At 40.5% G+C, this 11,361-nt stretch overlaps 1 protein-coding gene across 2 annotated transcripts in view; it reads right to left on the bottom strand.

The window, feature by feature from the left end:
• Positions 1-9,724: 9,724 nt before the first annotated feature.
• Positions 9,725-11,361, bottom strand: part of LOC148519378 (tight junction protein 2-like) — a 71,286-nt gene continuing 69,649 nt past the window's right edge. For both annotated transcript variants that reach the window (XM_088476615.1, XM_088476616.1), the window contains one exon: positions 9,725-9,942. The gene's annotated coding sequence lies outside the window, so the exon portion shown is untranslated. The remainder of the gene's footprint in view (positions 9,943-11,361) is intronic.

The raw sequence follows: 11,361 nt of genomic DNA, 5'->3' as shown, positions 1-11,361 counted from the left end.
GTGTCTATTGCTTCTCCTTCCTGTATCACAAACTGTTTCTCTTCTATTCCTCCCCCTGCTACTACTGTTGCTTCTTTGTATTATTTGAATCGTTTTTTTATCAAAACTCTGGAGCATGACAGGGAGTATGATAGGGGCATGGTTCAATGGGTCTACATTGTCTAGATAGACAGTGTTTAGGTAGACAATGGAATATAGACAGGCAATAGATAGACAGGGACTGAAGGTAGACAGGGTCTGAAGGTTGACACACTAAAGGTCGACAGGTACTGAAGGTCGACAGGCAATAGGTCGACAGTGACTGAAGGTCGACAGGGTCAGAAGGTCGACACACTAAAGGTCGACAGGTATGTAGGTTGACAGGGACTGAAGGTTAACAGGGTCAGAAGGGCGACACACTAAATGTCGACAGGTATGAAGGTCGACAAGCAGTAGGTCGACACTCAGTCAAATGGTCGACTTTTTTTTTAGGGTTAGTGTCAGGGTTAGGCACTTACTCCGATGGGTCGACTAATAACAAGGTCGACATGGATGAAGGTCGACAGGCAGTAGGTCGACACTCATATAGTCAAATGATCGACACATTTTTTTTTTGTTAGGGTTGGTGTCAGGGTTAGGCACTTACTCTGATGGGTCGACTAGTAACAAGGTCAACATGGATGAAGGTCGACAGGCAGTAGGTCGACACTCAGTCAAATGGTCAACACTTTTTTTTTTTTTAGGGTCAGTGTCTGGGTTAGGCACTGACCCCGACGGTTAGGGTTAGGCACTTCGGGTTAGACACCAAGAGGAGGTTTAGGAATAAAGATTAGGGGGGAAAAAAAAGTGTCGATCATTTGCATGTCGACTATACGAGCGTCGACATGGGGGGGCGACCATTTTCATGTTGACTAAGTGTCAGCATGTGTCGTCCATATTCATGTCGGCATGTGGAGACCATTTTTCATGTCGACTATTTGAGTATTGACGATTTGCATGTCGACTATATGAGTGTCGATCTAATGACCATGTCAACCTTCATGTCTGTGTATCTTGTTACCTTTAGTGTTGACCTTCAGACCCTGTCGACCTATTGCCAGTCGACCTTCTGTACCTGTCGACCTTCAGTCCCTGTCAACCTTGTCACCAGTTGACCTTTAGTGTGTCGACCTTCAGTCCCTGTCTATCTTCCATTGTCTACCTAAACACTGTCTATATAGACAATGTGGACCTAAAGACCGGATACCGTATGATAGGGGAGGGAGTATGAATGGGCCTACCCTGACTGCACGTCCATGCTGTAGAGCGAAACTGTATACTGAATAGCACTGGTGAGCAGAACAGGTATTCAGGTTATCTAACATGAGGAGTCAAACACAAGGATTCCAAACAAAGTAAAATCCAAGTGTTCACTAGGGCAGACAGCAGCAGACTGATTACAAGAGAAAGCCCAATAAAGACTGCCAATCACTAATAGCTGAGCCCTGCTGCCAGAGGCACCCTGATCATGAGTCAGAATGCAGCCCAGAGTGGCCACACAGGGGTGCAGAGAGGAAATGGGAGCAGGTACTGCTTGCCTGGGCTGGGTCAGCAACCAACGCCACTACAGCTGCAGTCACGCCTGTATAGCAGCACAGCCGCAGTGGCACATCGAGCAGTGAGAGGAGCCACTGCGGCTATGCTGCTATACATGCTCGGTTGCAGCGGTAGTGACCAAAGAGGTGTCCCCCCTTGGGCCATCCCCCTATGCTGAACGTGCAGCACATTTTTTTTTAATAAAAATAAAGGGGGTGGGGGGTGGGTTGGGTATAGCTACATCTCCCCGGAATTGGATACACCCCCTTCCCCGGCCAGTACCAGAACCCCTCAACAAACTTGATGGCCTTGCAGCCATGCTTGCTTGCACAGCTAGCTGGTTGCCAGGAAACAGACTGAAGCTAACATTACTAGGTGTTTCTGAAGTATGTGTATTTGATGGCTTTTCTTTTGTGGGCTTCCTCAGAGCAGCTGATGCAGTTGCTTTTCTGAAGAGCTTGCAGCTAAGGATGCAACAGGTTCCCTTCCACACGTGTCTCTGAATAATTTCACAACATGCTTATCACTTCAGAAATGACCCTGCCTGGTTTTTCCACATTCCATGGTTAGGTTTACAACCAAGTTACTAAGACCACCCTATGCCTATTCTTTTCTATTGTAATGTATACCGTTTTTAAGATACATAAGTGCTTATTTTGCATTCTTTGAAAATTATACACATTTTGTATATTTTACATGTCCTCAATCTCTTACCGTTTATTAATATTTCAGGTGATGTCACCTGCATCTTATGCTTTTGATATTGAGCTTTCGTCTCACTGGGTTTGGTTAAGAAGCATATGCTGCTAATTTTGTGATGATGATCTCCCGAAGCGAGGTCCTGTTTACATACTTTGTGTGGTTGAATTGTTTTATTCTTCTGTGCTTTTTTCTTTTCTCCACTGTCCTCGTGTCCCACCTCCCCAAGTCATTCTTTAAGTTCTCTTTCCTTCCACACTCTTACCCATACTCTATCCCCAATGTACAAGTGGTATGCCCAGATTGAAATTCAGTTCCTGTAATGTGAGTGGTATTAAATTCCCTGCCGAAAGGAAAAAAGTCTGCTATATTTAAATAGAGTGGGTATTTATTTAATAAAGCTGAAAATGCAAAACTTAATGTTACATTGGCCTGTGGTTGCTTCTGCTCCTTTTTCCTCTAAATCTTGCGGAGTGGTCATTTTGGCTCAGAGAAGTCTTCACTTGGTAGTTACCTTTTCTTATAGCGATTGATATTTGATTACAGAACTATGTAATGATAATATCCTATATGGGCTTTGCAAAGTATACACCCCCAACAAATATGGTAAACAGTTTATTCCTTTTCTCCTATCTAAATTGTATACGCACGCTTCTTCCTCCCTGATAATTTGTGGTGATTTTAACATGATCTCCCCCGCAAACTTGGATAGACAAACCACTTCCAAAATGTCAGTTCACTCCCCCCCCCCCCCCCCCCCCCCTCTAAAAATGGGTATACCTATTCTCTCTCATTAATTACAACTAACATGTTTGGCAAGCTAGACACCCTCTACATCGTTAATTCACATGCCCTACCGCAGCACAATACCTTCTCTAGAATTTACTATATATTACTGTCCAACTCTTTTTTCTAGAGTTATCTCCACAGAAATTGAATCCATGTCTGTCATGGATCATACTTTAGTCTGGATGCAGTTATCCACAATGGCAGATGTGGGTTCCTAAAGACAGTGGAGATTCCCATCTACTGTAGCTTCTTCGCTTAAATTCCATAGTAAGGTAGACACATGATACTCCCCTCATGTTTTGGCAAGCCTCCATCACAGTGATTGGGGGAGACATTATTTCTTAGACAGCACATACTAGAAAACAATTTTTTCAACTATAGAAATCTTCTCAACAAACCCTTCTTACTATTTAAAAGTTCTCCTGCTCCGTCTCAAAAATACAATCAACTTTCGAAAAAAATGTGAAAAAGTTTTAACAGACGGGTGATCACTATTCATTCCAATGAGATTACCAGTGCTACAAATTTGGCAACAAGTCTGGCTGCTTGCTGTCTACTCTCTTACAAGGCGCCCAACCTTCTACTTCAATTAAACACTTAAGGCGTTCTGATGGCACTCTTACGAGTAATAACTTGCAAATTTCTGAACTTTTTAAAACTTTTCATGCCAATTTATATTCACATAAGTCTATTGACTTGTCTGCTAAAGCTTATTTTTGGAATTAAATTACCTATTCCTTAGTTTATCTATGCATCTATCACCTATATTACTATCCCGAAGGAACATTAAGCTTTCAAATTCCAAAACCCTGCTCAGGCCCAGATAGCTTTAGTGGTGATTACTATACATAATTATCAGCCAGGCACTCCATAAATTCTCACAATATTATTCAACTATCTAGTGGATAATAAATGACTCCCTAGGTATTTTAATTCAATTATTATAATAATACTTCTTACATAATCTCAAAGTACCTGGAGTCCACAGGCCTATTTAACTCCTAACCAAACTCTTGAGAAAGATTCTGGCTGAAATTAATATTACCGAATGCAGAGCGAACTGGCTTCGTTTCAGGACGGCATTCAATAGTTAATACTCACCGACTACTCTGTATTCAGCTGCTTCTACCCCTGGAGGACCATGGCTTGAATGTCCTTCTCTCATTGGATGCAGAGAAGGCATTCAACCTGGTCTCCTGGGACCACATCTTTGAAACACTTACGGGATTTGGTTTTCCCTCAGACTTTATAGCTAACCTTCACTGTTTTCTTGTATCAATTACCTCTCCTCTCCTCTCCTTTTGCTATAGAAAGTGATACCAGACAGGGTCGCCCACTCTCACCACTACTATTGGCAATAGCACTGGAAGCACTAGCGATTCTGCGTTCCATGGGATCCGAAAGGGTCAGGCAGAGTTAAAAAAATAGCACTATTTGCTGATGATATGTTGGTGTTCATCTCAGACCTGGCCCAATCGATCCCGGTGGACCTAGACATAAGCCAGTTCGAATCTTTTGCAGACTATGGTATTAATTAAGAGCTTCTACCCATCTCGGGTTCTCTGCATTCCCTAAATTCAGCACCCATCCTCTCCTACTTCCGTCTAGTTACTTCCAAAATTTAAATATTTGGGGAATAACATTAAGGCTAAATTGGCTAATCTTTATTCTACAATTTTTTCCACTCTCTTTACCAAGGTAACCCAACTATTTTCCAATTGGAAATCCTTCGCTTTGTTATTATTAGGGAGAGTGGCGATGTTGAAAAGTATCATATTTCCTAACCCTTCCTATGTGATGCAAATATCTATCTGTATCTCGGACTAGGGGCCTGATTCAGCAGTTTCCCGATGATCAGGAATCTACCTGTGTAGTCGCACGCAAACCCTTGCCAGGCAGAGGCATTTAATGGGTAGTGCGGGGGTGGCTGGCATTCCCGGAAACGGGGGTGTGTACGCCCTGTTTTCCGGGAGTGGCCAGCCCAGGATCGGAGTTAATGAACACAGTGTCCTGGGCTTGCAAATCGGCCAGCCCGAGTAAGCTGAGGTTTACTCAGCTGGCCGGAGGCCCGGCGCCAACCATCGATGGTCGCAATGGTGATCCCAGCCTGCAACCTCCGTCACAGTGATGGGATCGCAAATGCAGCAGGGGGTGTCATACACCTCCTGCTGCATTTGCATTATTGCACGGATTGCTCTGCAAAGGCAATCCTCGCTGAATAAGGCCCTAGGTCTGATATTTCCTTCCACTTACAATTTTTCTTAAAATCCATATGGAATGGCAATAAACCGAAGATCGTCACAGCTAAATTAACTGTAGCTCATCCGGGTTCTGGTCAGGGAGTCTCAAATCTTAGGTCTTTTTCTCATGCGATTTACTTCAGATTCTCAGATCGGCTATTAGAAAGAGATATATACAGATGTGTCCTCATACACAAAGCCTCAATAAGCCATGCACCGCAAGACATCTGACGCGAGTGAGCTGTGCTGAGTGGTGTAGGATAGCAATTTTTCTTAAATTTACATCTTATTTGTACCACAAACACAATGAAACACCGTTGGGACGACAGTGGTCGGGATTCTGGAGCCAGAATACAGACTTCTGACAGGATTCCAGCACTAGTATTCTGAGCGCCGACCGCCAGGATGGTGACAACATCCCGTCTGAACACTCATCCATAACGCCAAGCAGTACAGGTAGAGTTTGACTGATAAAATGGTTAAACGCTGGGCCTTTAAGGTACTCAGGGAGACCAAACACAAAGGTTATTACATCTGGACCTATTCTCTAGGTCATCTAATTTGTTCCATATAAACATGAATGGACTTTGTAGCTTGTTATATTGTTGTTTAAATGTAGCAACATTTTGAAACATGTCACCAATTGCCTGCTAGCTAAACTACATAATGTACAAAATTTTATTTAAAAAAAAAAAAAATCACAATTTTGGGGAAGTTTTAGGGAAAATATTAACCAGTTAAATGGTTAATGAGGGTGGAGAGTGGATGTTGATATCTCCAGAAACAGCTTACCGTACTTTGTGTCTCCATTTGATGCCTAAAAATTGTCACTAATTCTTGTGAATGGCACTAAGGGGAAAAGACGTACAGGAGGGAGAGGTTAAAGAAGAAAATTTGTCTTGGGTAAAGGAGAGAACAATTAGGGTAAAGAAAGAGCTGGGGGAGAAGAGAGAGCTGGAAAAGGTAAGGTAAAGAAATAAATGATGGGGAGGGTGTAGGAGAGATGTGGGAGTAACTGCAGTATGGTTGGAGATGGGGCAGTAGGAGAGAGCGCTTGGTGGATAGACATTCAGCTGTCAATGAGCTTTCACAAATGCCAGTGGAGAAAATATGGTATGAGCAGGCCTGTACACTAAGCGCAGGGAAGGAGGAGGAATTGGATTAGACGATAGCACTGAAACATGACTGGCAACAGCCTTTGGGCCGTATTCAATTAGCGGCAAAAAGCAGTTTTCGCCAATGACGTCATTTGCGCTGCCTTTCACTAATCCCCGTATTCAATTTGTCAAACTTTTCGATCGGTGCGAAAAGTTTGCACCTTGTAACCAGCGGAAAAGATGCGCCAATGAATACACAGCGGAAAAAAGTGCAGAATTGGGGTTTTGGGGTGCAAAATTGCGGCAGCCACTCTGCACCCTTTGGACACCCCCCTTTGACGCTAACTGCGTCAAAAAACACAAAAAAACCCACGAATTACACCCCAAAAAAGCACTTTGAAAAAGTTGGCAAAAAAAAATAAAAAAATCGAAGTGGGGGTACAAAATAAAAAAGTAGCAAAATAGCCTTTGGGGGGGGGGGTCTGCAAGTATGGCGGAGGTGTATTTTTGATTGCAGGTGCTTTCTGAAGGTGCGTTTTTGGCACTTTTTTAATGCTTGCACCCATTTTCATGTACCCCAAATTTGATGGGACTACTTTTTCCCCCCAAAAAAAGTTGCTAAATGCTATTCTTCACCACTTGCTGAAAGACGCGAAATAGCGCCTATTGAGACCATTTAAAAACCCAAAATACCTTTTGCAGAGCTATTCGGGGGTACCCATAGTGAACCCCCATGTCAGAGCATCTTTAGGGGGGTCTCAAGCTGATTTCCCCAAAAACGACAGGACTTGTCGCCGAATTTGATTTTGCCGGATCCTGTTTGCACACATTTGCAATTGAATACAGGGATAAGCGGGGGTACACGCGCGATAAGTTTCTGCAGGCAAAGTCTGGCAGCTGACAGTCAGCAAATTATAATGAGAGCTGCATTTGGACTTGCTGCCACATTGTCTTTCTTACATAGAGGGACTATAATCAGGCAGTCACTTCAATGCTCTGTATTGAACAACAATCAGATGCTCTCTATACCGTATGTCAGTTAATAGGATACTTTCTATATTGTAGGATGGTCTCTGTTTTGTATGATGGTAACTAAAATTATCTCTATTGTATTGCAATCACTAAAATGTCCTCTATTATATGGCTGACACTAAATTGTATACAGTATACTAATGTTCTGTGACTTTCATAGAGTTGAACCATGAGTGAAATTCTTTATATAATAAACTATGACTGCTCATTCTATAATGGAAATGGTATTTCTTTTGCTTCATAAATATGAGGTTGCTAATCTGGTGTGTTATATTATTGAAGGGTAACAGGAATTGCACTGTTTGCCCTTTACGTCTCTTGTGTTTTTGGTCAGAGTTTCCGATTTGCTCTCTCGAAGGGAGAGTTACTGTGTGTCAGCCACAGCCACAATTTCCAGCACATTCATTATTAGTGCAGTCTTTTAACGTCATATAGAGATACTGGATCTGGAAAATGGCTAACAAGATTAAGATCAGCAAACTTCGTCCTTTGAAGCGAGCACAGACTAATATTTCAGACTAGGGCAGAGGTTCCCATACTTAGTCATCAAGGCACGCTAACAGTCCAGGTTTTAAGGATAACCATGCTTGGGCACAGGTGATTTAATTAGCACCTCAGTCTTGACTTTACCATCTGTGCTCAACCATATATATCCTTAAAACCTGGACCATTAGGGTGTTTTGAGGACCGAGTTGGGGAACCACTGGACTAGGGAATCCCGGCGGTAACCTTAGTTATGGAGGATATTATGGATATTAGTTACTGAGAATATTATGGAGAGGAGTCCGTAATTTGAGGGTAATTGCCATAAAGAGTTCAGCTAAATATGGTGGAACAACCACATAGGGCAACGATACCTTTCCATTGTGACAGCAGTGTGAAAAATGGCTGTTAACCTCCTCTACCAAGAAGTGTAGGGCACCACAGTTCACACATTGCAGGTCCATAGGACCCAAAAAGAGTAATATTGTTGTGAATAGGTAATGTCCAAAGCAAACAGCGTATGAGTTGATCTTGTTATACACGGTTTAAGATCTTTGAACTGCGCGCTCTGGGGGCGACCTGTAAGGGTTCAACCACATCGACATCCTCAAGACCGGCCTCTAGGCATGTTTGATGTAAACAAAGCGTGGAAAAATGAATAATGTAATAACATAGCAGTCAGTGATTGATCAGCTTGGCTTGCAGGGACCTCAATGTGGCTGCAAATAACGGTCACAGTTTCCAGAACACCCAGCAGGTCACCCAGGAGGTTCACAGGGAGAGTTCACCAATGGTCACATTTTTAAGAGCACAATAATGATGCATTTTAAATGGCGGGCAGAAGTTTTGCCACATAACTCCAAAAATGTATCAACCAATTACAATGGCAATATTTTTCTGCAAATCAATGGACCGTGACTTTAATTTGGTATATGATGTGCCCTGCTCAGACAGCAGCATGATAGAAATATGTCACTTATCAAAGTCATCCTTCTGCTATTAATATAGATAGCCATTTTTCTTTTTAAGTGGCCTAACATTTGAGTCACAGCTGTTACAAGGCGTGTTATAAAAAGAAAAAAAATAATGATTTCACACAAATCAGAATCCCAAAAGCTTTTAGGGTTCTAGGTAGCACCAACCATTCACTTAAAATTTAAATTCTACAATAGTGTGTGCATGTGGTATTCATCGCCGACGTATTGATGTTTTGATTTGCTTGAACAATTTTCAGTGTGCGTTTTCAAGGGGCACCATTATTTGCATTTCCCTTTGTCGCCATCAACCACTTCCGGCCAATACATGAGCAAGTTCTCAGTCATTGATATTCATAAATATGCAGTATCTGTCCAGAAGACTTATTTCATGCAGGTTGGTAAAATTGTGGATACAGAAGAAACAATTGTAAATGTAACGTATGTTTAGTTACAAGTACATAAATCTGTTTAATGTACAGTAATCTGGTGTGTACAGTAGTTGCACTTTAAGAATGAGTCATTGGCTTTAGACTTCCCTTTCTTTAACTTGTGTGAGAATTGTTTTTACTAATCTACCACGATTAACTACAATAGGAGCAATACATTAAGTATAAAACAAAATAAAATTTACAAAAAAAAAAAAAGATTTGCAAAAGTTTGAAAATGTAAAAAAAAAACAACAAAAAAAAACATTTGTTAAGATTTGCCCTTAGTTAATTCTCTTAAATCTAGATTCATCACAATGAATACATCAAAAGGCTGGTGTATAGGCATATATCACCATAAGAAAAACATGGGAATCAATGCAATGTGTGTTGTCTTTCAGAATTAACTTTTTTCCACAACTGCAGAGTATTTTAGAAATCTGTATTAAAATCTTCTAAATCTCTTTAAAGTAAACAAACATTGTTGCAAATAATTTTTCACAATACAGAGCTTTTGATTTAGTTTGTTTTTGTTAACAATGTACCTTTAATGGAATACAAAATACAAATATCTGGGTTTTTCAATTACGTCTATATCTTTGGTAACACAAAATTGATCTGAGGTTGGAAGACCCATCACATGGACCTGCAATGTGAAAAAAAACAACAAGCACACATTACATTATTGCAAAACAAGCACACATTACATTATTGTAAAACAAGCACACATTACATTATTGTAAAACAAGCACACATTACATTATTGCAAAACAAGCACACATTACATTATTGCAAAACAAGCACACATTACATTATTGTAAAAAAAAGCACACATTACATTATTGTAAAAAAAAGCACACATTACATTATTGTAAAAAAAAGCACACATTACATTATTGTAAAAAAAAGCACACATTACATTATTGTAAAAACAAGCACACATTACATTATTGTAATACAAGCACACATTACATTATTGTAAAACAAGCACACACATCCGGCGTCGGGATTATGATAGGAGTCGGTATTTCGACGCCTATCATAAATCCTTTGCCGGCATTCTGCAGTTGGGATCCCCTCTATACTGCTCTTACAATATGCAGTCAACAATTAGACTTATGATTCAGATTTCCAAAGACTCAATACATTCTTGCTTGTTGCATGACACTTATGACAAAGTACTTCATAATCAAAAGAGGTGTATGTGTATTTTCTTGCATTGTCATTTTTCTTGTAGTATGCCTTTTCTTGGGCTGTCCTACTGTAGTTTAACAATTACTGCATCACCATTGGTAACACAGAAGTTATTGTTTACTAACACACACACACACACACAGTACACTGTGTATATTCTTGTTAGCGCCGAAAAAAAAAAAGTCTGTTTAGTATACATATATATGGCATTAATACTGCCACACAGTTGGTAGTAAAACAAAGTGCGGGCATATTTCTGTTCGGTTTTAAAAATTTGCCTAGTACTATAGTGGCTGCTTCCAATCAAGACTATAAAAAGCCTAGCTTGGTGAGGCTCACTCTCCAGCCCTTGTCTAGATGTTACCCCCTGTACCTGAGAGGTGAGTGCATTTAACTGTAATTTAATGGCATATATGCTAGTGTAGGAACTTGCAAAGAATTCGGGTCACTTGACGACAGACTGCAAGCTTAATTTTTTATTCTCAGACTATTAACAAAATCCCCATGCTTTTGTTTGCTAGATGCACAATTTTGCAGTATATCATTGTTAGCACCGATATTGAAATGCAGTTGGTACCACGTACATTACTGATAAAATAGAGCATATTTTGTATATATATATATATATATATATATATATATTTATATTACACACACACATACAGAAGTACTCTGGTATATAAATAATGTTCAGGGCACTGGAGTTACACATAAATTCCGATGTTTAATACATCATATACAACAATGTTTAAAACATCCGTGGAGGGCACGGGGCAATTTATTATTTTTGTTGTGAGTGTGCCGCCCTATTGGATTGTACATACACATATTATATATAAATATATATATATTACACATGCTTTTTTATGCA

Source organism: Taudactylus pleione, unplaced genomic scaffold (genome assembly GCF_031769625.1).
Source record: "Taudactylus pleione unplaced genomic scaffold, aTauple2 ptg000190l, whole genome shotgun sequence".
NCBI lineage: Eukaryota > Metazoa > Chordata > Amphibia > Anura > Myobatrachidae > Taudactylus > Taudactylus pleione.
The sequence above is the reverse complement of the archived record's forward strand: the minus strand, read 5'-3'. Positions and strand labels throughout refer to the sequence as shown.